Source organism: Octodon degus, unplaced genomic scaffold, assembly GCF_000260255.1.
Source record: "Octodon degus isolate 3935 unplaced genomic scaffold, OctDeg1.0 scaffold00258, whole genome shotgun sequence".
Classification (NCBI taxonomy): Eukaryota; Metazoa; Chordata; class Mammalia; order Rodentia; family Octodontidae; genus Octodon; species Octodon degus.
This window is the reverse complement of record NW_004524834.1, coordinates 2,728,971-2,756,905: the sequence shown is the minus strand read 5'-3', so window position 1 is coordinate 2,756,905 and position 27,935 is coordinate 2,728,971. Positions and strand designations below refer to the sequence as shown.

General features: G+C 33.4%; 1 pseudogene; it reads right to left on the bottom strand.

Moving 5' to 3' along the window:
- Nucleotides 1–256: 256 nt before the first annotated feature.
- Nucleotides 257–27,935, bottom strand: part of LOC105740993 — a 125,113-nt pseudogene continuing 97,434 nt past the window's right edge.

The following is a 27,935-nucleotide window of genomic DNA, read 5'->3' as shown; positions in this document are numbered from 1 at the left end:
TACCACCTCCTTGGGATACCTTGCCATATGCTCTGTTGACCACTGTAGTCTGCATATTCCTGTCCTTATCCATAGTTCCTATAGCTATACCCAGTATAATAATATCTTCCATAGCCACTATAGTTTTGATCATCACCATAGGCACTATTATTATTTGCATATCCTTGATCACAATAGTTACTAAATCCTTGGTTCCAATTTTGGCCCTGACCACAACTCCTAGTATTACCTCATCCTCCAGCTGCAGCTCTTCTTCTTATTTTTGTTGTTGTTGCTGTTGCTGTTGCTGTCCATAGACCTCTTTGTGCTGTGAAACTTTTTTTGTTGTTGTTCTGCTTTGATTTGTTGTGGAAACAGTGATTAAACTCAGGCCCTTGCGCTTTCCAGGGAAGCACTTTTTCTATTGGGCCATCATCCTGGCCCCCATGCAACTTTGATTTCACACTTTCCATAACCAAATTGAAGGTATCTGTTTTCTAAAAATTTCTTGACTGGCTCTTCATCTGCATAAGTGATGAAACAAAATCCTCTCCTTTCATTTGCTTTTGCATCCATGGGAAGATCAATATTTTCTATCTCTCCAAAAGATCCAAAATATTCTTTAATCTGTTCTTCAGAAGTATCTGGGCTCAGTCCTCCTTCTTTCTCTTTTCAAGCATTGGCCCTTTTAGAGTCTATCAATTTACCATCCAGTTTGTGTTCTTTTTATTCCAAAACCTTATCAACACTAGAAGCATCTTTGAAAGGCACAAATCCAAATCCTCTTGATCTTCCAGTGACTGTCTGTATTAATTGTACAATCTACAACTTCCTCAAATCAAGACAACTACTCCATCAGATCTTTCTTGCTTGTGTCCCATCTCAAGCTTCCAATAAAATTTATCATCATCTTGCTGGTTGTTGTTCATGTTGATCTTGGACCCCCTCGGTGAACTCCTCTATATTGATATACTAGTTCATGTCCTTCATGATGGTGGAGCCTTAGGCAGGGGTGCACGGGTGTGTGGTATAGGTCGCAGGCATGCTGGCCACAGTGGAGAGTTGTATATTTCATTTTATATTGCTATGGAGATTTTTGTTTATATGTTACTGGTGGCTATTATTAGGATAAAGATGGCAACATTATTTTTTTTAAACACTCGTCACCCATTTAACATCAAAACAGATGAGATACTTTTTTCCTGGGAGTCTTGAGTATGAGGTCTAGATATACTTGATTAATATTTATATAGAGCTGTGATAATTGAGAAGAAATTGTAAGTATTATCATAATATTTTGAATGATATAAGAATGTTAATTTTGAGCTCACAAAATGTGAAAAATCAGCAATTGCACTTAATTTAATTTAATTACCTATTGAATGGATGAAACTTGAGACCACACTCATAAGTGAAATGAAGCAGATGTACACAAATGTCATATTGTCTCCCCAATGTGAGATGCTGAAAGAGCAAATAAAATTGAAAGTGTTTGATAGATATTGTAAAATGGTAAGAAACTATTTAAAAGGAAAGAGAAATGGACATGGAAAAATGAAAAGAGAAGGAAAGAAAAAGAAAACAAAACAAAAAGCAAAAGATAAACAAACAACTACATATATCTTTAGATAGTTAATGTCCAGGGATATAGCAACACAACATTTGCCTGGCATAAGGTCCTGAGTTCTATTTCTGATACCAAACAACTAAAAAATGATATTTGGGACATTTAAACTATTATTTTTACTTCACAAAAAGTTTGTGCCATATTGTTTGGATAATTAAATTCTTATGTCTTGTATTTTGAGTAACTATTTTAAAGATAATAATATGCAATTTATTAATTATTGTTACCTTCCTCTTATCTTGTTTTGAAATTTATTTTTTTAGTTTCTTTTCAAAATAAAAAATATTAAAAGTGATCTAATTGCTTATTATGTATATAATGAAGTATAATAGCTGGATTAGCATATTAAAATGATGATTTAAATGCTAATGTTTCTTCATTACAGGCAATATATTTAAATACTACACAAACTTAATAATAATCTAATCTACCACAGATATATCCTGATTAAACTATATATTTCTTCCTTTTTTTTTACTGGCAATGTTTTTTTTTCCCCATAATTTTATTGAGAAACAAATAGCAATGAGACAGTTTCAAACCAAATTGGTAGGACAGTTTCAATAATTAACACATTACATACATTCTTCCTAGTGCTTAATTGCTGTACAAGATTCTGACATGATATCCTATTAATAAACACTACTAGAACAAATCCCTCTATTCATTAAGAAAAGGTTACTATATATCTATCCTAACCATTTTGAATACACATATAAAAATGGACATTCATCTGTATCCCCTTTGTTTGTTAAGTTCCGTTATTTGAATATTATAGGTGTGTAAACTCAGCAAAATATTCTAAGAGTCCAGTAGTTCATAATAGAATTTGGTCTTCTGCTTCAATGGCAGTGTCAGAAATTGTTGACCTGAGTCCTGTACAGCTCAACATAAGAGCATGGCTTTACTTCTTATACTTAGTTTTTATACTTTTCTGCTGGATAGTTAAAAGAAGGGGGTGGTGAATGAAGGCAAGAGACAGGAAAATGAATGTTGTGGGACTGTCCTGCTTCAAGGGTGTATATGGTTAGATTTTTGGACTTATGTGTAAACATAAGAATTATATAATTCTTTATGCCTATTTTTAAAAATATATACTAATTCTAAATGTTTTTTTCACCATATTCTGTAGAGACTTAGAGTTCAATATATCAAAACTTGATGAAAAATACCTGTTCCATGTTATTCCTAAGATGTTTGATATTCAGACAGATAGCGAGGTTAAGCTTAACAGCCTAGGTTGTATGGTAATAACAATAAGCTCGTCTTCTGGAGGGTTAAAAATAAAAGTTTGCAGACAAAAATTAGAGAAAAAAGGGGCCACAAGGAAAGCCAACATTTTGGTCCTAGCCTTCCAAGGTCAATTTAGACTCAGAACATATGAGATCTTGTACTGTAACGTCATGTACCTCGGCAGTGTCCCAAATTTTCTGATCAAGGAGATTATGGGGCTAAGAGGAAAGTAATTGATGATATAGAGTGTGCCTAAGGAGAGTTACATGGAGAGAAAACATTCTCTCAGACTTTCATAGAGAGCACATTGGCCAAGCAATGGCTGTGACTCATCCACATGACTGACACTGACAAAGGATCTACAATCTGAGGTACAGGATCTCAGGATAAATCCTGAGGGCATTTCACTGACCTTCTCAGACCAAAAAGCTACAACTCTTGTTACATAGGTCCTGCTTTACCTTGGTACTTTTTCCATTTTCAACATTTTTCTACTGCTATATTCCTACCTTGGGAGATGTAAGTTGAGCAATTAATAGTTCTACTCCCATGTTTTTCCCTATGCTTAACTGTTACTTTTATCTTTGAAGATCATATACATCAATTATTTGAACTATGCAGATATACATACTATACATAGAGGAGAACATAGATTCATGTACATATAAATATAAACAGGTATTTTCATTGATTCATGAAGATAATAATTAACTTCTTATGTTAGGATTTCTCAATGCCTTATAAATAGGTAATATTTACCTGGTATAATTTCAGATCTTTATTATAGCAAACTAATGTTCTGTAATACTAAAGTGACATGACTTTCTCCATAATTACATTAATCATGGGCAAGCATCATCACATAATAATATATCAAGGCACGTAGGTAATCATAATTGGATAACCATGTATCCCATAGTGTAGCTATCTATACTAATTCTCAAGTATTAATTTTGAAAAAGTAATTTTCACTGTACTTTGGTTTTCAGAAAGCTTGGTTTTAGATTGAGTCCATTATAGCTTTGAGGTAGGAAGACCATCTCTACATCTTTCCAATAAAGGACTTCTTAGATAGCTGAATTCTTGGTATTGGTACCTGAAATATTATTTCATGTGTGCAGGGTGGCACTTGGAGTCAACTCAGTGACATGAAATTGTTTTTCTCCTGCTTGAGGCTCCCAGAATGTCGGAAATACAAGCACTCTAAAATTTTAGTACTACATATATTATTTAAAGAGTTAAAATATATTTTGTAGCAAAGGACATTGCATGATATGATCAAAATGATTATTATTTTAGGTGATACAATTTTTATTGTTAGTTTGTGTTTTTTCATTCTGATGATCTTCCATTTTATAAACACTACAAAATTGAAAATGTAAGGTTTTTGTTGCTGTTGTTTTGAGATCGGTTCTGGCTTTGTACTCCAGGGTTACATTGACCTCGCTGAGTAGCCCAGTCTGGCAGCAAACTCTCAGCAGCTCTCCTACTCCATCCTCCTGAGGATCCAGAATTTAGACACATTCCACTAATACTGAGTCTTATTTTTTTTTAATATTGACAGTATTATTGAAGTACAATTTACGTAAAATTAGTGATTTGTTTGTAATTATATAAATGTTGACACATATGCTTTCTAAAATCCTAAATAATCTAGTGAACATATCTTTCAAATACAGATATCTTTGTGTAAAGGAGACCATTCATGGGTTCTTTCTTTTTAATCTCTGTATTATCCCCATGTCAACCCCTGGCTTTGAACTCTTATAGATTAGTACATGTAAGTTTAAAAACATAACCACCTTTTATCTAGCTCTTTTCATGTATGATAATCATTTTGAGATTAGTAGTTGTTCTTAATTGCTTATTAATATGTTTCCTTTTTATAGCTGAGTAGTATTCCACTGTTCAGTTATATTACAATTCACTTATTCTTTTACTTATGTGTGGATATTTGAATTGCACACAATTTGGTGATAGTAAAAACAAACTATCCACACATATTTAGCTCTGCTCCAATACTAAGTTTCATTTGTCTTAGAAGAATGCAAGAAGTAGAATAGCTGAGCCATTTAGTCATAAATATGTAGTTTTTGAAGCAACTATTAGTGACTATTAATATGATTATGTCTCATTTATGTGATTTCACATTGTATGTCAACAATGCTGATACTTGATATAGTTTGTGATTTTCCTTGTAGCCATTGTAAATGGTGTATCACATTATGTTTTGGTTTATATTTCTCTAATCAGGCAGGGAGAGATCATACCTGTCTTTGGCAAAAATTAGTACCATTTTGATTGTGTCTCTATAATTTTTGTCAAATATGTTTGTTTGCTTTATTAATACAGTTCCAAGTGTATTTTATGTATTTCAGGAATAAGTCCTTTAACAGACATGTGATTTAAAAATATTTTCTTCCTAACAAGTTTTCTGATGGTCCTAACAGTGTCATTTTGTACAGTAGATTTAATTTTGATGAAATATAATTTATTGATTGTCTTCCATGTAATTAAGAAATCTTTGTGGAACCACAGTAAAATATTCTTTAGATTTACAATTTTATACAATACACTGAGGTTCATTATCTATTTTGAATTAGTATGAAGCTTATCGCTTCTTCATTGCAGGCTTATTACAATTGTTTTGTGATAGCTGCCGAGATGTTTTGAATGTATTCCAAATGTTGAATATAATGATGCTTTTGATTTTGGGAAAGGTCTAAAAGTCTCTTTATTTCAGGGCTGATGAATAAGGTGAATATGGACACATTGTAATGTTCTGATAAGACTAGCTTTCCAGCAGCAAGATTCATTATTTTGTTTTGTTTCTATTTCAACTGATAAAGAATTTTGAGAAAAAGGATACCAAACCTGCTTCAAAAAGTGGCAAGAAAGATGTCTTCAAAATGAGGGGAAATAATTTGAAGACCTTTAATGGCAATGTGTCTTGTACTCCTCTTTTTCTTTTTTTTTTAAACATGGTATTACTTGATGAACAGTTGGATGAGTGTGTTTTTATTGGGACTCTCTGAAATATCCTGCTGATTTATTTGTCATATTATCATAAACATGTAGAGAAGATTAGTCCTACTTCATTATAAATTTTAAATTAGGGTTGTAAAAGAATTTTTAATTCATTCTTTATTAAATTTGTTCTTAAGACTCTTGGTCCTACATTTATCCACAAATATTAGAAACACCTTGTAAATTGATAACAACATTAAACCCCTATAAGCCATACTTTTAAAAGTGATCATATGAGATTTAGAGAACATTTTGGGAAGAGTTGTCATCTTTCAACTTGGAGTTTGACAGTCCATGGTCGGGTTAGCTCTTCATTTACTCTGAATTTAAGGTCTCTTAGTGGCTACTTTATTATACAAATTTTGCGTGTTTACTTAGATTTATTCATAATATTTATATTTACATGGAGCAAACAGTATTAAACTTTAATCTTAATTTTTTTATTTATGGATACAGAAATCATAGTTATCTGTGTTGGTATCTAGCAAACTTCTTTAGGTAACATTAGTTGCTTTGGGGCAGGTATTGTTTTATTGTTGCTAAATCTTATATTTAAAAAAAAAACAGTCATTCAAGCATCATAAGTTTTGGTTTTGCTTGGGTCCACCTTCAGAGCCTCAACTCAGCTAGATGACTGAGGTAGCTTTACTATCCAACCCTGTATAGTTCAGGGAATCTGTTCCTGTTCAGTATGGAAAAACTGTCCTCTTCTTTTATTTATCTCAAAAAAATCATTTTTTTTACCTACAATCAGAGTTTTCTTAGGTATTATTGTCATGTGCAGTTTCCTAGTTGTTCGAGGAAGGTCCATAAATTCAGTCCTAATATACTGATTTGGACATTAGTAGATGTAACTAAAGTGTACATTAATCTGCATGAAAATTCACTTTGTCTTCCCCAACATTTTTCAGTATAATTTAAATATCATAAGATCCACCATTATTAAATGTGTAATTCAGTGTTTTAGTAAATGTAAAAGGTGGTATAAAATAACTCTAATACTAGAATATTTCACTATCTCAAAAAGGAACCCTAACAACCATATCCTACTTGTCAATTTTTTATACTGTACATCTCATTCACTGAATTCTGTAAAATATGAGGCTTTTTACTGGCTTTCAATGCGCATTTTCAAGGAGCATCAATATTAAAGCATAAATCAAAAATTTCTTTCTTTCTATAGGTAAACAATATTACCTAACACATTTAATTATGCTTTCATGAGCTAATGGATATGATAGAAAGGGATAAAATATTCAATGGTGATAATATGTGTATGTTGGAAACAAAAAGTTTTAATGATAATTGTCTGGCGAAGATTGATTATTTTTATATTGCCATTCCTTCTCTGATGGGAAAGGTGTAAATAGTTTCAAAATAAGTAAAATATTAAAAATCCCATTCTTAAGGTTAAAGTAAAAACAACTAAATGTAAATGCTGTACTATAGCTTATAAAGTTGTATCCCATTGGGATTGAATCCCCCTATGTGATGCTGAAATTATATAATTAAATAAATGGCTGGAGAATGGAATGGAGCCACATTTCTCACTGGAGGAGAAAGAGTTATTTACTGTTTGACTGATGCTCTTATCTTATGCTAAGTAAGTTTAGAACTTGGTAAAAAAATGGAATTATACAGTGGAGTATTAATCAGTTATAAAGAATGATAAGCTTGAAACCTTTATATTGCAGTGGATGCCACTTGACAATACACTCATAAGTGAAATAAATCAGACACACATGTATAAATATTGTATAGTTTCCCTAGTATAAAAACTCAAAAGAAGAAATACAAATATAAAGGTGTAATACATGTAAAAGGAAAGCAAGAAATTGAGGTCTAACTAATTAAGAGGGAAAGGAGAAGAGCTAGGAAACACAACAGTGGCAAGCCACACAGTTATATGTAGAAGATGGGCAAGGCAATGATTCTGAGAATCTTCAGAAGATTTTTGAATCTAGAAGTTACTTGGAAAGATTCTCACCCTGACTAACTATATATATACTGACAAATGTGAACTAAGCAACTGCACTGAAGATGGCAATTTGTAATAGTAGGTTCACGCTTGGAGTGCCAGTTATTCTGGTCTTCAGAATACAGGCTGCTTGTCATGACTTGCCAGTTGCTGCTGTGTTGTCTCTTTTAGATGATTGTTCAAAAAGAAGGAGAAGGCGAATGAAGGCAGGAGACAGGAAAACAAACGTTGTGGAACTTTCCTGCTTCAAGATTGTATATGATTAGTTTTCTGGACTTATGTGTAAACATAAGAATTTTATAATTCTTTATGCCTATTTTTAAAATATATTCTCACTTTTAAATGTTTTTTCATCATATTCTGTACGGACTTAAAGTTCAACATATCAAAACTTGATGAAAAATATCTATTCCATGTTATGCTTAAGATGCTTGATATTCAAACAGATAGTGAGGTTAAGCTTAACAGCCTAGACTGTATGGTAATAACAATAAGCTCGTCTTCTGCAGGGGTAAAAACCTAAGTTTGCAGCCCAAAATAAGAGAAAAATGAGGGCTGCAAGGAAAGCCAACATTTTGGCCCTAGCCTTTCAAGGTCAATGAAGAATCAGGATATATGAGAACTTGTACTGTAACGTCATGTACCTCAGTAGTGTCCCAAACTTTCTGATTAAGAAGATTATGGGGCCAAAAAGGAAAGTAATCGATGATGTAGAGTGTGCCTAAGGAGAGTCACATGGAGAGAAAACATTCTCTCAGCCTTTCACAGAGAGCACATTGGCCAAGCGATGGCCATGACTCATTCACATGGCTGACACTGACAAAGGATCTACAATCTGAGGTACAGGATCTCAGGATAAATCTTGAGGGGATTTCACTGACCTTATCAGGCCCAAAAGCTACAACTCTTGTTGCATAGGTCTTGCTTTATCTTGGTCTTAACCATCCAGCAGAAAAGTATAAAAACAAACTATAAGAAGTAAAGCTATGTTGTTATGTTGAGCTGTAGGGGACTCAGGCCAACAATTTTTTACATTGCCAGAGAAGCAGAAGTTCCAATACTATTATGGATTACTGAACTCTTTTAGAATATTTTGCTGAGTTAGCACACCTATAATAATGAAATGACAGAAGCAAAAAAAGAGATATTTAAATGAATTTCTATTTTGTATCTGTGTATTCAAAATGGTTAGGCCAGATATATATATTTACAATCTCTTAATGAATAGAAGGATTTGTTATAATAGTGTTTGTAAATAGGATATCAGTTCCGCATCTTGTACAGCAAATAACCACTAGGAAGACAGTACACAATGTGTTAATTATTGAAACAGTCCTACCAATTTAGTTTGAAACTGTCTCTTTGCTATTTGTTTCTCAATAAAATTATGCAAAAAAGGAAAAATGGAATCATTAACTAATTCCATCTTTTTTTTTCTTTACCTTTTTAAAAATAAATTTATTTAGAAACAAATAGTGATGAAGCATTTTGCAAACCGGTCAGCAGGACAGTTTATATAATAAATATATTAAAAATTCTTGTCTCAGTGGTTATTCATTGTACAAGATGCAGACATGACATCCCATCCACAATCACTATTAGAACAAATCCTCTTATTCACTGAATTAAGAGAATGTAGCTATATATCTATCCTATTTTGAATATTCAGGTAAAAAATAGTCATTCATTTGCATCCCCATTTTTGTTTAGATTTTTCAGAAAAGGTTATTCCCTTGTCATTGAAATATTTTAGGTGCGAGAATTTAGCAAAATATTCTAATATAGTCCAGTAGTCCATAATAGTAGTGGGTCATCCGCAGGACTGACAATGTCAGAAGTTGTTGACTTGAGCCCTTTACAGCCCAGCATACCAATCTGGTTTCACCCTTTATACCTCACTTTTATATCTTTCTGCTGGATGTACAAGGCCAAGAAAATGTAAGACCTATATAACAGAAATGTAACTTTTGTATCTGATAAGATCCGTTAAGTTCCCTGATGATTTATGCAGAAACCCTGTACTGCACTTTGTAGATACTTTGTCACTGTTGTTTTTTTTCTTGTCTCTATTTTTCATTTATTACCCTTGCTTTTAAACAAATATTTGCTTGAAAGACAATATGGCAATAATTGATATGTCATGACAAGGAATACATATTTAGAAGACCAGAATGACAAGCATTCCAAGCATGACCCTTCTATTACAAATTGCTTTCTTCAGTGCAGTAGCTTAGTTCACAGATATCAGCATATAGAGTTAGTCAGGGTGAGAATCCTACCAATTAACTACTAGTGCCAAAAACCTCCTGATGTTTCTCAGGATCTTTGTCTTACCAATCTTGTGCATATAAATGTATGGCTTTTCCCCTATCATGTTTCCTAGCTTTTCTCCTTGACTTCTCTTCATTGTCTAATCATCAAATTCTTGCTTTTCTTTTAATTATGTTATACCTTTCTATTTGTATTTCTTCTTTTGAGTTCTTATACTAGAGAAAATATACAATATTCACATATGTGGAGCTGGTTTATTTTACTTATGAGTATAATTCAAGTGGAATCCACTTAAATATAAATGCTTCAAGTTTATCATTCTTTATAACTGAGTAATATTCCTTTGCATAAAAAAAACGACATTTTTTCATCCATTCTTCAGGTGATGGGCATCTTGGTTGTTTCCAAGTTTTGGATATCACACATTGTGCTGCTGTGATTATTGGTACACATATATCACTATGATATGATGTTTTCATTTCCTCTGTGGAAATTCCCAGTAGGATAATAGCTGGTTTGAATGGGATTTCCAAGCCTAGTTTTTTACGGAATCTCCATATTAATTTTCAAAATGTTTTCATCAGTCTACATTCCCAACAACAGTGAAGAAGGGTTCTTTTATCCCTGCACCCCTCCAACATTTGTTGTTGGTTGATGTCTTTATGATCGCCCTTCTTTGTGGGGTGAGATGTTATTTCAGTGTGGTTTTAATTGGTATTTCATGGATCAGTAGTTATGTGGAGCATTTTTTCATATATTTATTCATTTGTTTAATTTCTTCCTCTGAGAATTTTGTGTTCATCTCAGATGTTCATTTCTGGATTGGGTTTTTATATTTTGGGCTCTAAAGTTTCCTAGTTCTTTATAAATTCAAGTATGCCAATCTTTTCCTGAGTGCTTATTTGTCAAGTTCTTAAATTTGTGGGTTGTCTTTTCCCTTTGTTGATGTTTTCTTTTGATGGGCAGAAAATTCTCAATAAGAGGAGGTCCTAATTGTCAATTCTTTCAACTATTACCAGTGCGGTTTGATTTTTGTTCATGAAAACTTTGCCTGCCTCTATATCTTCAGGAGTTCCTCCTTTTATATTTTCCAGGAGATTTAGTGTTTCTGTTTTAATGTTTAGATCTTTAATCCATTTTGACTTTAGCTTAGTGCATGGTGATAGATCTGGGTCAAGTTTTAGTTTTTAGGCATGTAGAAAGCCAGTTTTTCCAGAACCATTTGTTAAAGGGGCTATCTTTTCTCCAGCAAGCATATTTGGCACCTTTGTCAAAGATCAGGTGGCTGAATGTGTTCTTAGAAGCTTCTTAGAAGCTTCTGCTTCTTCTAACCTGTTCCACTAATCCTCACGTCTCTTTTTTTGCCAGTACCATGCTGATTTTATCACAGTAGCTTTGTTCTATAATTTCAAGTCAGGAATTGTAATGCCTCCTGACTTGTCTTTGTTGCTCAGGATCGCTTTTGTTATTCTAGGTCTTTTCTGGTTCCAAATAAATTTTAGGAATGTTTTCTCTATGTCTGTGAGGTATGTTGGTGGCAGTTTGATAAGGATTACATTAAATCCTTACATCAACTTTGGGAGTATGGACATCTTCATAATATTGGTTCTTCCTATTGGGAGCAGGGAATATCTTTCCATTTTCTGAAATCCCCTACAATCACTTTTTCCTGAGTTCTGTAATTTTCCTTGAAAAGATTCTTTGACTTCTTTAGTTAGATTACTTTGAAGGTATTTCATTTTCTGCAGCACATTTTAAAAGCTATTGTTTCTCTCATTTCCCTCTCAGTGTGTTTTTTATCTGTGTAGAGGAATGCTATTGACTCTTGGGTATTGACTTAGTATCTTGCTATGCTACTGAATTTGTGTATCCATTCTATTAGCTTTTTGATGGATTTCTTTTGGGTATTCCATGTAAAGTATCATGCTATGTGTAAAAAATGATAATTCGGGCCGGGGAGATGGCTCAGTGGAATAAGCGCTTCCCTGGCAAGCGCAAGGGCCTGAGTTCAATCCCCGGTTCCGAAAAAAAAAAAAAAAATGATAATTCAACTTCATCTTTACCTAATCTTATTTATTTTATTTCTCTCTCTTTTCTAATTTCTCTAACTAATGATTCCAGAATTATACTGAATAAGATGGCTGACATAGGACATCATCATCTTGGACCAGATTTTAGAATAAAAGATTTCAGTTTTTCCCCATTTAGAATTATATTATCCATTGGGTTGTCACACATGCCTTAGATTGAAGTAGAGGCCATCTATTCCAGTTTTCTGTAATGAGTGTTGGACTTTGTCAAAAGCCTTTTCTGCATCAATTGAGATGATCATGTGAATTTTAGATTTGGCTCTATTAATATAGGGTTTTACATGTATAGATTTGTGTATATTGAGCGATCCTTTCATCCCTGGGATGAATCCTATCTGATCATGGTATATAATCTTCTTGATGATTTACTGTGTTGAATTTTCTAGGATTTTATTGAGGATTTTTGCATCTATATTCATGAGGGAGATTGATCTGTAGTTCTCTTTTTTAGTTGAGTCTTTCTCTAGATTTTTGTATCAGTATGACACTTGCCTCTAGGAATGACTTTGGAAGAATGGCTTCCGTTTCAATTTCATTGGAGAGTTTGAGGAGTATTGGCATTATATCTTACCTAGATTTTTTTGTGGAATTCAGCTGCGAATGCATCAGGACCTGGACTTTTCTTGGTCAGTAGTTTTTTGTTTTGTTTTGTTTTGTTTTATGAAATTTCGTATTTCATTGGCTTTTATTGTGTTATTGAGAGATGTTGTATCTTCTTGATTCAGATCCGGTAATTTGTACCTTTCTAGGAAACTGTGCGTTTCTTCTATGTCTTATATTTTGTGAGAGTAAAGGTTCGTTAGTAGCTATTGACACTCTTCTGAACTTCCACTGAGTATGTGGTAGTTACACCCTTTTTATTCCTTGTTGCTTTTATTTGAATTTTTCTCTCCTCTTTTGTATGAAGTTGGTTAGGGGCTTATCAATTTTATTTAATCTTTCAAAGAACCAACAATTCTGTGAACTGTTTTCTTAATCTCATTTGAATTAATTTCTGCTTCAATTTTTATGATTTTTGGGCTTTGGGTTTGGTTTGCTCTTCCTTTTGTAGACATGAGAGGTGCAACACTAGGGTGTTTGTTTGTTCCCGTTCTGTTTGCCTAATGTATGAGTTCACAGCTATTAATTTCCCTCTGAGAACTGCTTTCATTGCATCCCATAAGTCTGATAATTTGTGCTGGAATTTTTATTGATTTGTAGATATTACTGAGTTTCTTGTTTAATTTCATCTGTGACCCATTATTTGCTCAGTAGGTTGTTTTTTAATGTCCCTGTATTGTGTGGCTTTTCTGTTTCCTTGTCTAATTTATTTCCAGTTTCATTGCATTGTGGTCAAATTGTGTGCATGAGATAATTTCTTTTTTCTTGCATATACTTAATCATGCCCTGTGAACCACTTTGTCATATATTTAAGAAGTGACCCATGTTTGGCTGAACAAAATTTATATTCAGCTGTCTTTGGGTGGAACAATCTGTATATGTCCACTAAGTTTATTTGTTCCAAGTTCTGGTTCAATTCTGCTACTTACTTGCAAATTTTTTGCCTTCATGACCTATCTTTTTGGAATAAGGGGGTGTTAAGGTCTCCTGTTAAGATTGTGGTATTGGATATTACAATTTTCATGTGCTGGGCCAGGTAGATGGCTCAGTGGAATAAGTGCTTCCCTGGCAAGCGCTAAGAGCCTGAGTTCAAATCCCAGTTCTGCAAAAAAAAAAAAAAAAAAATCCTATTCTTTAATATTTGTCTTATATAGGTGGGTGCTCTCATGTTTAGTGCATGTACATTTTAGACTGTTACATCTTCTTCTCTAATTTTTCCCCTAATGATTATATAGTGGATTTCTTTAATTCATTTGATTATTCTTGGTTTGAAATTCTCTTGTCTGAGAACAGGATTGCTACCCCAGCTCTTTTCTCAGGTCCTGGGGCATGTAGTATTGTTTTCCATCTTTTGAGTTTCAGCTTATAAATTTCTTCACAATTTAAGTTTGTTTCTTGTAAACAGCATATTGTTGCATTTTATTTCCTAATCCACTGTGCTAGTCTATTTCTTTTAATTGATGAATGGAGTCCATTTATATTGATAGTTATACTAATATTGATGTATTGATTTACAATCGGTATGTTATTTATTTGCTGCTGTTTACTCCTTTTGCTACTGTGTTCAATTGTTTGCCCTATTTAATGCATTCCTTCGGTTCTCATTCGTGGAGTTCTGATCATTTTTGTCTGTCTTCAGAGCATATTTTAGTAGTCTGTGTATGGTTGGCTTTGTCATCATGAAATTCTTTAATTTTTCTTTGTCATGGAAGTATTTTACTTCTCCATCAAAGTTGAAAGAGAATTTTGTAAACTATAGTAGTCTGGGCTGTAGTTTGCTTTCACAGAAGTCTTGAAGTACTCTGCTCCATGCTTTTCTTGCCTTCATGGTTTGTAAAGAGAACTCTGCCATTATTCTGATGCGTTTTCCTTTGAATGTGATCTGTTTCTTTTTTTTTAGTGGCTTTCAGTATATTGTTGTTGAGTTGGATTTCTGGAATCTCGACTATTATATGTCTCGGTGTGCTTTTAATTGGGTTGAAGCTATTTGGAGTTCTGTATGCTTCGATTGACTGAATGTCAGATTGTTTCCTCATGTTTGGAAAATGTTCTGCTATTACTTCTGCCCATATTCTTTTAATTTCAATTGTATTACCTCCTTCTTTCTCATTGGTGCCTATTATTATCACATTGTTCATCTTTGCATCATCTTGCAGTTGATGAATTATTTTTGCTGCATCGTAGTTGTTTTTAAGAGATGTTTTCTTCTTTACTACCTGTGAAGATATCTTCAAGATCTGAAACTCCATGTTCATTTTCACTATAATGCTTTTTCAAGATTGTTATTGAAATTTTAAGTTCCTCTATTTCTCTTTGACTCTGCTTCATGTGATCTCTTCATTTTCTGTGTTGCTCTTTCAATGAATCCATTGCTTTTCTAATCTCTATTTTTAATCAGTGTCTTCTTGAGAAACTGTTATTAATTCTTTTACTGCAGAGATTGTTTCTGACCTAATTACCTCTATATGTTCCTGCATTTCATTCTTTACTTCATTGCTATTAATTCAGAGTTTTGTTTTTTTTTTATTTGAGAGATTAATTCTGATCTGATTTATTCTGTGCCTTTCTGTTGTTGTTTCTTTACTTCAGAAGCTATTATTTCAGACATTTCAGCTGTGCTAGTGTCTTATGCACTTGGTCTTGGTGGGCTCAGGACCTGAGATTGTATTTTGCTCCTTCTCTTTTATAGAACTGTCCTCTGACCTTTGGTGTAGAGCTTCAGTTCAGTTATAACCTTAGCACCTACTAAAATTCAGGCCCAGATCTACTAAGTTTGATTTCATCCAGTTGTGCCTGGCTTGGGTCTGGCGACAGTGCTCACCTCCTTCCTGCTGCATCCCTTGGAGGTTTACCTGTTGTTCCCCACTGACAAGTTGTTCTGGTCCTGGATTAGCTGGGTGGTTTTGGCCCCTAGTCTCTATGCAGCGACTTCAACTGCAGAGTTGCACCTCAGGCCTGTATGCCAGGCCTGGGCTAAGTCTGGAGGTACACAGGGCACAGGAGAGCACAGAATCTTTCCCACACACTCATTGGGCATGAGATGGGTGGGTCTGTAGGGGTTTGAGAGTGTGGTGGAAGTTGCCACTCATAAGGTGGGCTTGGGATGACTGTGGAAGGGTAGAGGGGTCCCGAGGTGTGACAAAAGTCCATCCTTTCTGTTTTCCTGTTTTTAATAAGTAAAGGCAAAATCACTAGCTTAACATCATGGGAAAAAATGTAGTCTTCATATTTTTTTTTAAAACAAGGTGGGAATATCCCAGGAGTCGTGCCTATGTCACTAATGCTGACAGAGAAAAGTAATGGCTGGTAAGAATACTAAGGAGAGGCTATGTGATACAGACACAGCTTTCTAGTCTACCTGCAATGTTTATTACTGAGAAAACAAAGTTTCAAGAGTGCTAGGATGAATTTAATCTGATAAGGCTTCATGTTGTCATTTTTGTTTTGTCATTCTCCAATTTATTCTTTTAAAGATCTCCTGTAGACCATTAAATAGAAATATATATGTGTACTATTTTTGAAATAGAATGTGTGATATCATTGGCTTCCAAAAAATAAACTTCTGATTTGGAAAGAAATGAAACCTTCCTATGAGCAAATTTAAGAACCTCATACAAAGAAACGATGCCAGAATTGGGTAAGAGTTTAGCCAAGCAGATTAAAGGTTATCATAGAGAATAAAACTTCACTTGTTCATTCACCATTTTTAAGCCCCACTTTGTGGTAACACAAACATTTCTCAGTAACTGTTTCATTGGAATAATACATACATCCCAATGAGAAAAATGCAGAATTACAGGTCCTCAAATTTTGTTGGGATTTCTTTACTTTGAGGGAAGGCCTAGGAAGAAAATGGGAGTGGTTATGTTTTGTTTTCCTTTTTAAGAAAGGGCCTCTATGCAATTCAGGTTGGCCTTAAACTCATTTTGTAGCCCTGGCTGGTCTCAAACTCACAAGGTTCCTCCTGCATCTGCCTCTCAAGTGCTGAGATAACAGGTGTGCCTCTCTACTCCCAGCTTTCAGAGTGGTTTTTGATAGAGAAAACAAATAATGAGTAGAAACTAAGTTGGCCTTTATTTCAGTTATTTTATCAGCAGAATATAAATCAAAAGAGATCTAGAGGCATGTTCTATATGCACAGTCATATAATCCCTGTACTTTTATACCTGTGTCATAATCACTTGTTACTCTGTACTTTACAGAAGACAACTTAATTTGGAAAAGAAAAAGCCTCACATCAACACAATATGCAATATTATTCTGCCCTGAAAATTTTATTATTTTTTAATTAATTTATTTATTTATTTACTGCGGGGTCTATAGGTTCTCACTGCACAGATAGAACCTGAAGTGACCCTCCTGCTTTTCAGCCTCCCAAGGCCTGGGATTACGGTGCTTGCGCCACTATACCGAGTCTGAGTCCCTGTCTCAGTGTGCCCTGGAGGCGATCTAGCACGGAACACTGGGGATCCAACCCTGATCCCTACATTTGCTTAAGCAGACACTTTAATCCAAAACTTTCTTTTTATAACAGTGTCATTATAACAGCATTTATTCAATGTATGCAATTTCATTTATTTTGTACATCTTTCCACAATGTTGCATGAGGATATACATATATGATATATGCAATAATAGAATCTGAAATATAAATAGATAAGTAGATTCAGTATTCAGAACAGTTAAATTACACAAGCAAAAAGTTAAAACTTATAGTCACTGATAAAAAAACTGATTATAGTATGGATTATAATCATTGAAATTATGCAGTAAGGTCTGAACCTAAAATATATTTTATACCAAGTTACCATATAAATTTAAGCATGCATTTTATTAATGTTATGTTCAAACCACTTAAAAATCAGTTTTATGTTAGTTCCAAAACATGCTATATAGAAATTCATATTTAAAGGGAAAAAAGACTGTTGATGTTGAGAAATGATTGGCTTTCTTTGTCAACTATATTGACAGGCAGAGGAAATCATGAAATTTCTGGACAGATGACATCTAGAATGATATTTGAGAATTTTGAATGAGAAATGAATATATAACTCTTCTGGTATAAATACATGCAATAAATATGCATTTTAATACATTGTGTTGCTTATATAATTAACTGTATTTTCTTTTATTTTCTTGTGTTTAACATTACTTTCTGTGATACATATTCTAAGTTTGAGATAGCCAATATCTTCTAGGAGAACTATTATGCTAAATTTTAGGAGTTTTCAGGAGAAAAAAAATAGTCCATAGAAAGCAGAACATACCACAAGAAGCAACATCAGTTGACTGGTATTAAATTTTGTTTTTACTTTTTTTTGTCAGAACTGGGGATTGAATTTAGGCCCTTTCACTTGCCAGGGAAGTGCTTATTGCACTGAGCCATCTCCCTGGCTCCAAACAATTTTTTTTTCAGGACTGGGTACTGAACTCAGGACCATCTCCTTGGCTGGTGTTTAAATTTTCATGGTCAACTATTGTTTTAAAATTTTTCTGGCATTTCTAGTATATATCTAGAAATAAAACACTGTATTGGTAATGTTATACTATTTTACCATTTATTATAGTCTTAAAATGCTTTACATTATTTTCTGATTATTTTCATCATTATCAGTCTCAAGCTGTGCACATTTCAAAGGAAAATATTTCTACTTTTTTTAAAAAAATAAATATTTACATTTGTGTATTTCACTGTCAAATTCAAAACAATGAAAAAGTAGAAAGTATTTATGTAATAAAGCAGCAATGTGCTGTATAATGACAAAGTATTCCTAAAACAATTTAGCTTTATTCTAAATAAATGAAAAACTTTATTCACGTTATATGACTAATAAAATTGAAGGTTACAAAGACATAGAAATGTATTTTCTTCCTTGACCTTCTCAATGCCTCTTAACCATTGTTTACCATTACTTATTTCTCATCTGAGTCCATTTGAGATATAACTTTTATGATCAATTTGTTAGTCTGAAAAATATTCTCTTAATATAGATAAAACAACATGAGAGAGTGATTTACTTATTGTCAATGTACTCATACTGGAGTGCTGCAAGAGGTAATATAGTGAAGGCTGATATATTGAGAGATTTTTAGTGATTTAAAATAAGGAAAGAATGCTAGGCCTCAGACCAGTTTATCTCATCAGTTTCTCTTTAAGACTATCTGTTGTTCCCAACTCAGACAAATTTCTATGGAAAGAGAAAAAGGAAATTCTTTTAATTGTCATAATTTGGGCAGCATAGTTCTGAAATTAAGAACATAATGCAGTTGAAACACAAAAAATGACAGAATTGCAGAGAAGATTTACCTATTTATTTTTCTCTCTGGCTCATGTTTGATTTGTTTAATTTAGTTCAAGATCTTTATGCAAGCTTTACTTTTTGATACACATTCTTAGACATAAATGTCAAACACCTTGATAAAACAGAAAATGAAAGAGGTAATTATCTCTAGGACCTTTATCTCATATTGTGACATCCTTGACCCTTCTCATTAATTGTAAACCATGGTTGTTACAAGAAAGCAAAGGCTCCACTTGCATGTTACCTGGTCTCTAGTAATTTGCATATCTCTCTAGTTTCATTAATTTTCAGTCTTCTCAGAAACAGACAAATGGCTCCTACTTGATAGTAGCATAACATCTTCAAATATATTTATTTACCTCACTTAACATTTAATTGTCAGAAGAAGGTATCCTGTAAAATTCTCACCCCACAACATACCTATCTTATATCCATACCAGGCTATTTCACAGGGTAGATACTCATTAAAATGAATAGAATAAGATTCATATGAAGAAGCGACATCATGAAATTTCTGTTGAAGGATAGACAATATTTATTTAAGAAGTGAAGCTAAATATGATACTAAAAGCCAGTAATCTTAGCACTTGTAGAAGCAGGAGGATTGCCATGAATACCAGACCAACCTTCTTTTTATGGTGAGTTCCAGACAACTCTAACCTAAATTTGAAGATCTTGTGTCAAAAAAGATGACATTTTTTATTTTACTCACAAATTCTATGACTTCATATTGTTCACATATGTTAATAAATGTGTGTAAAGATAAATTCAAGGGCCAGTGAGATAGTTCAGTGGACTAAGCTACTGTATAGGCAAATGAAGGGACTGTGGTTGGATCCCCAGCACCACTGCCACACTGGCCCTGCCCTCAGGTATACTGAGCAGACCAGAGTCCGGGTGCAGTGGTGCATGCCTGCAGTCCCAGTACTGAGGAGGCTGGAAACAGGAAGATCACTATGGGTCTGAGTTGTATAGTGAGATCCTGTACAAGTAAAAATACTTAAATAAACAAAGACAAACAATAAGAAGTAATATAAAATTGCTTCTAAAACCAAAAGTAAAAAATAATGTCATTTCATTAGAAAATTTTACATTTCTAATGAAGCGGATCTACTCAGCACAGTTTTACTCTATAAAAGTCCCTGAAAGAAACAGTTTCTTAGGGACAACCTACTCAGGGGCCCTGCCTGTCCCTCTCTTGGACAGGAGCTTTCTTTCCTCCAATATATTCTGCTTACAAAAAAAAAAGAAAATTTGGCTTTACAAAATTAAAAGAATATAGATATCTGAAAGAAATTACTTGTACTAGAGAGACAATATGTGCCTGAGCCCTGTACATATATAATATATATAATGTCATATATTTATATTAATGTATGCATGTAACCCAATGCATTGATTCTATATAACATGACACATAAATGTGACTATATATCTGATATTTACATTTTATGTTATGATGACCAAAACAGATAAATGTGCTACTCAAACATTAATAGAGTACTACTGTGCAATAAAAATAAACATGAGATTGTTACAGAAAAATGAATACACTTTGAGACTGTAAAGTTAAGTGAAATAAATCAGACACACCTGTTTAAATGCTGCATGATTTCTTATATGCAAAATCTAAAGTATAAATATAGGGAAAATAGATAATTGGTAAAAGGGAGATAAGTGTTTTTCAAGTAGTAAGAGAATAAAGAGATCAAGGAAGGAAGAGGGACATGTAGAAATGAAAACAAATGGGGATGTGTTATGTACATGTACCTACTCCACACAAGGCAAGTAAGAATTATATACTGCCGATATGTACTAATATATATGTACATAAAGGGTACATATATACCCTTTAAAATAATTCTTATTGTGAAGCAAAACAACTCAAGCGATAAAGAATACTTTTCATAAAATTCAAAACAATGATAATTAAGCATTAGGATTTAGCTATCATAAATAGGTAGTACAATAAAGGGTAAATCAAGTGGTAAATATAATAATAATTCAGTTTTTATTATCAATGCAGATGCCAATTTATGTATAAGCTTTTGGTGTGTATCTGTTGGCAATATTCTATGATTAAACCGGATGCTGATTGCACTGTGATTCATATTTTGATAATACATAATCTCCATATCATTCTTATGTTTTCTATGCAGTGTAACTAGTGATTAGTAACATGTTAATATATAATGGAACAATATTAACAAAAGGCACATTATGTTTCCAAATGATATTAGATATATTTTAGATGAAGCAATGCACTGATGGACAATGTTTTGAAAGAAAAATTGGGCTTTTAGTGGAGATTAACACAAATTTGTACCCTTTGCACCACTAAGCAAAATATTAGCCTCATGAGAAGTGCCTGCCACCACCCCCACCTTGAAGAATTCTTTCAATCATTTCCTGAATGTGCTATGCTTTTAATACAAGCTAGCCTTCTATTTTGTTAAATCAGCAAAGTTTCAGCTATGCCTGCCTTTTTTCAGTTGTGTATATTCCAGAAATTTTAGCTGATGTAAATAATTTGAAGCCACATCTGAAGAAGTTTCCAATTGGTTTGCAATATAGCATTTGGTGTAACCAAATTCCACTAAATAAACTTTCATAATATTGCATCACTGAAAACAGTAATTTGATCTACAAATCCAAAATTAACAAGATAGACTGTCATTTGTTCATTTTCATTTGTAAACATGTTACATTTATTAATTTATTAGGAGACAGTGATAAGAGAATGAAATGCAAAAAACATTAAAAATACAACCAGTACTGTAATATTTATGTTGTTAATTATAAAAATGTACATTTATTTTCTGTGACCCAGTTCATTTATAAAGGCAATGACAAGTGTATAAGTATCCTTTGTTTTCAGTGAAAAGAATGAAGCTGCTCTCTTTTGTGTGCCTGCGACTGCTGTACTGCTTCAGCGTGAGGTGAGAGGTGACCCAGCTGACTATTCATCCCTGCGTTCCGACTTCAGGGAAATCTGCAGGTGTCTTCTGAAATGCGAAGTCTGTTTTAAACTTGTTTTATGAGAGTGACACACAATGAGCAATGATGAATGAGTTTCTCCTTGTGGTCATGAACTTTTGTAGAAGTACTCTATTAAGTTAAATCTTTTGAAAATATTGTATCTCAAAGAACTGCCAGCAAGAGATGAAAGTGATCCTATATATCTTAAGGTGATGCTTCAGCATTCTCCCATACAGGCAAAATGAAAACTTTCTTTAGTGATAATATACATGGCTACATTTTTCGGAGAATACAATGTGAAGCTGTGAAAATATTCTGTGATGATTCCAGGTACAAAAAAATGCATTAGTAAAAATAGGTTCAGGATATTTAGCACTGTGTAGATAAAAGATGCTCTATTGGTACATGTAACCACAACATTTTGATTTGCAAGTGCATGTAGAGTTATATACTCACATAAGTGATTAAGATTTAATGCTGATTTTGAATAACAAATAAGAAGCATGGTTATAAACATTCTATTAATATAAGTCCAAAAGTTGTGTAAATGGTGCACTTATTTTCCTGATGACACAAATGTGTTCTAAATTTTCTTTGGAAAACCTGTGAGTAATATATTCTTGAAATCTAAAGTCCCAGGCTTGCCGGTCTTTTGTCTCTGACCTATTCCACTGCAGAGTGCTTTGGGGAAAAGACAAAAATCTATAGGGTTGTGTTTATATCTTCCTGTATTATTTTGTCGTTTTCATGTTTAAAGATAATATTTGTTCTTACTCGGAATGCCTGAAAGATTGCTAGTTATGTATGTGCTCTTTTGAGTCTGTAAATGCACATTTACAGAATTTAGGAAATATTGATATAAATCCTGAGGGTTTCTTTGGTGGTCTTTGTCTATAAACATTGTTTTAAACTCTTTGGTGTCTTTTGGTTTTATTCATTAAATGAAGACAGTCATATGTATGTATTTTTAATTTGGTTTTTAATTATATACACATTTTATATTTAAGAGTAATTTAGTTGTTTCTGCCAGTATACTTCTTTCCTTAATTTAAATTATATTTTAGCTGACACGCATAGTATGGAATGACACAAGAAGTTTTGGTGATTATATACATTCTGTGGAGTTTAAATCAGGTTAAACATATCTATCTCCTGAAACATTTATTATTCCTTCATGGTGAACACATTCAAAATCCTTCTACCATTTTTAAATGTATAGCACTTTACTGTTATCTATAGCCATATTGGGTAAAATAGTTCACCAAAATTTACTTCTCTAGACTATCACCTAGTATGGATCCATCTCTCACTACATTCCTCCTCACTATTTTCCCTGAGAAGTAAAATCAAAATTTTACCCTACACCAGCTCCATGTCTGGTTTATTTCCCTTAACACACTGAACTCTAGCTCCACTCATGACACAAATGACAGGGTTTCAATCTTCTTTGGTTTGGTAGTGTCTCCCATGCTGTGTATGCACCACAGTTGCTCAATCTCTCATCTGAAAATAGACACTTCACCTGTTTCTATATTGTCCTATTGTAAATAGTGCTTCAGTAAATGTAAAACTATTAATTCCTTTGACACACTGACTTCATTACTTATCATAGAAGTATAGGATACATGCTAACTATACTCTTAATTACTTCAGAGGCATTTATATTTTCTAGGGTTATACTAATTCACATTCTCATTTTGTGGCTTTTGTATATACTCACCAGAATTTTGTTTCTCTGTCCTTTTTTATTTTACCATGGTATTGTTGAATTGCTAAATTTTCCAGACTAAATTTGAACTTTCAATCCTCCTGCCTCAAGCTCAGATTCCCAGGATTAGTGATTACAGGCATGTACCTTCAAGATTAGCTTCCTCTGTTCTTGATGCTGATCATTCTTTTTTTAAACAGGGTCTGCAGCAGTCTCACTTATACAGATTGGACTCATAGTGATCATCCTGATTTCAGCCTCCCAAGTTCTGGGATTACAGGTTCAGGTCACCACACCCAGTCTCAGTTGCCATCTCAGTGCACCTGTGGGGTGGGGTCTGCAAAGATCTCTGGGGATCAAACCCCGATCTCTGAGCCTGTCTGAGCAGGCACTTTAGTCAGCTAAGATATCTGGCTGGCCCTGATATTAATCATTCTCATTTCAACAAGTTACTGTCTCCCTGTGGTTTTGATATGCATTTTCCTGATGGTTAATAATTTTGAGCATTTTTTTCTACTTGACCATTTGCATATCTTTTAAAAGAAATATCTATTTAAGCCTATTATCTATTTTTTAGTTGGGCTTTATGAGTTTTATAACTTTTAGTGTTTTTAAATTGCTCTTATATGCTTCATATTAGTGCTTCACTGCATATGTAGTTTGCAAACATTTTATCCAATTCTGTGTGATGTTTAACCACTTTTCAATTGCTTTCATTGTTGTATAGAAGCTTTTTTACTTTATCAAATTTTCCGTTTGTTTCCTGTGATTTTAGGGTCTATCCAAATCAATTTTTAAAAATCTAGTACCCTGAATCAGTCCATTACATTTTCTAATGGCTTGAAAGTATCAAGCTATATTTACTTTATTTTGAGTTTAGTTTTATAACTGGTGAGAGATAGATATTGAAATGCCATTTTCCTGCATGACCAATTATCGCAGACCCTTTACTGAAAAATCTTTTCTCCAGTGTATGCTCTCAACACCTTATCTAAAATCAGCTGTATAGCTTTACTTCTGAAGTCTCTACTCTAGTCCATTGGTTTATCTATGTTTATGCCAATATAATGGTGTTTAAATTATCATAGTGCTTCTTTATATTTTGAAATAAGAGTGTATAGTACTCCATTCACCTGCACAGCAAGACTAACAGCCAATAAAAAGGTGTTTGGAACTCTGGGTAAATAGCTTGGCAAGAGGAATCCAGTTGCCAGGCCCATCACTCTCCAAAAAGTGAAGTGCCTGGAAAGTGGCAAGTAGACTGACCAGAGGAGCACAGGGTAAATCCACTCTGACAAGGGGAAACATTTTGCATGCAACCTCTCAAATTATAATTTGTTCTGTTATATAACTATAGACATTGCTTCTATGGTCTAAACTAAAAAAAAAACAAACAAACAAACAAATTTTGATTGATTTTGGCATTATTGCTAATTGTATTACTGTAGCTAAGATATATTTTTCTAATCATTTGTTCAAACTTAGATAACAATGTTGGCATGCACTGGTGTAATAACCTCACACAGTCCTACACCTAAACACAGAGGACAGTCCCAAAAGCAACCATAATCCTACTCTCTATTAATGGGAAAGGGAAGATCTTAGTTCAGACACACAGACGCTATCCCTGAAGAACATATATTTTCTGAGAGACCTTGATAGTAGTGATATAACTAACTACTACCAAATTTAAGAGGGATTATCATAGAAATCAAAATAAAGAGTTCTTACTGAAATAGAAGATAACAAGACAAAGGCGTGAAATGCAATCACAGAACCCTAGCCCACCTAGAACAAGTCTGGCAGACATCAATATAGATGAATTTGGAAGTCGGAAATTTCTGATATAATAACAATTGAAGTAAAGGAACAACTTCAGGAAAGTAGAGGAAATTAGATAAAAAAATCACCCCTCAAGTAAAAAAGAAATGTTAACAAGAATGAAAAACTTTCTGAGCATAGCTAAGGAAGACATAGATTAAAAAAAATAGAGGAGCTTAGAAAAATTATGGAAATCTTGAATGTACAATATGGGAAAGAATTAGAACACATAAAACAAATTTAAAAGCATTACCTACGAAATGAAAAATTCCATTAAAAGTTGGCAAAACTGAGAATGAAAGTAAAGATAGACTTTCAGACCTTGAAGATATTGTTGCAGCTAGTAAGAAAGAAAGGAAAGATCTCTGAAGAATAACAAGGAACTACAATATAATAATTCAGCAGCTACAAGATAATACAAGGATGTACAATATAAGAATGATAGAGTCAATGAAAAGAAGTCAACAAAAGTAACATAAAAAGACTATTTGCAGACATAATAGCAGAAAACTTCTCAAGCATGGGAAATGAAATTAACACAGAGCAAACTGATGCATGTAGAACTCCAGTTAGCATAAGCCAAAATAAATCTATACCCAGGAATATAATAACTAAAATCCTAGAAATACGGCACACAACATGTTAAAAGCTATTAGAGAAAATAAATATATCACATGTAAAAGAAAGCCTAGGCCTGTGAAGATAACTAAATGATCTAAGTGCTTTTCTGGTAAGCTCAAGAACCTGCTTTTGATCCATGGTTCCATATACCACGCTGGCCTCAGAGCACTGGAAATGCTGTGCCAGCCACAGAAATTGGATATGGTGGTGCACATCTATAATTTCAGCACCAGGGAGGCTGAGGCAGGAGGATCATTACGAGTCCAAAATGCTTAACAAGACCCTGTATCCAAAAATTAAGTTAAAAAAGAAAGTCTTTCAGAATCACAGCAGATTTCTCAATATAAACTATAAAGTCAAGAAGAGCTTGGAGACAAGTATTTCAGGTCCTGAAAGTAAACAACTTTCAGCTCAGATTGATGTACACTGCAAAACTATCTTTTCAAAATTGATGTAGAATTAAAATACTTCCATGACAAAGAACAACTAATGAAATTCATCCTCCCAAATGTTGTCCTACAAATAGTACTGAAAGATACACTAGAAAGAGATAAAAATGGCCATAATTCCAAGAACAACAAAAGATAGAAGACAACAAAGATGGAAAGCAACTAAACATAGGGGAAAATTAGAGAACCAACAGCAGGAAAATAACATGACAAAGATAAGTCAATAACATATCAGTTATAATCATCAATGTAAATGCCCTCAATTCACCAATTAAAAGAAAGAGACCACCACAATGGATCAAGAAAGAAAAATCCAACAATATCCTGCACACACAAAATATTTTAACTCCAATGGAAATTTACAGACTGAAACACAAAAGATGGAAAGAATACTCCATGCACCATGAATTCAACAAAAGCAGGGATAGCTATTCTGTTTGCAAAATAATCTGGACTTCAAAGGAAGAATTGTCAAACCTGATAAAGAAGTTCACTACATACTTGTTGGGGAAACTTACAGAGGAAAAGATAAAAATTGTAAATATGTATGCACCATATTTGGGAGTATACAACTGCATAAGAAAAATTTGAAGGATATGAAAAATCAAATAAGAATTATACAACCTTGTCTGGGGACCTTGTCTCAGAAAGATATATCAACTAGACAAAAAGTTTGCAAAGTAGCAAAACTGAACCAAAACTGTGAACAAATGGACTTACTAGACTTTTACAGAGTGTTCCATCCAACAATTGAATGCACATTATTTTCAGCTGCACGTGTGATGTGCTCTAAAATAGACCACACAGTAGTATCATTCATCAGCCTCAACACCTGCCTGGCAAACATAAAGTCCTGAGTTTGATCCCCAGTACCAAAAAAGAAAAATGCTAAGTAAATGCAAGGCAATTTAAATCTTCCCATGCATATTATTTGACCATATTATAATGGAACTGGAAATTCATGACAAAAGAACTGCAAAAACTCCATATATGTGAAAATTCAATAACGCCCCTTTAGAATTAATGGTTTACAGATAAAATTAAAGATGAAAGTACACAGAAATTTATAAATGTAATTATATATAGCATTATAGCAGGACAGTCCTATTGCAATTCTTTTCTTGTCTCTTGTTTTCATTTATTACCCTTTTTTTCAAACAAGCATTGATTTGAGAGACAGTATATCAGTAATTGATATGACATAAAAATAATTGTGATGCATATATAGCTACTTTCTCTTAATTCAATGA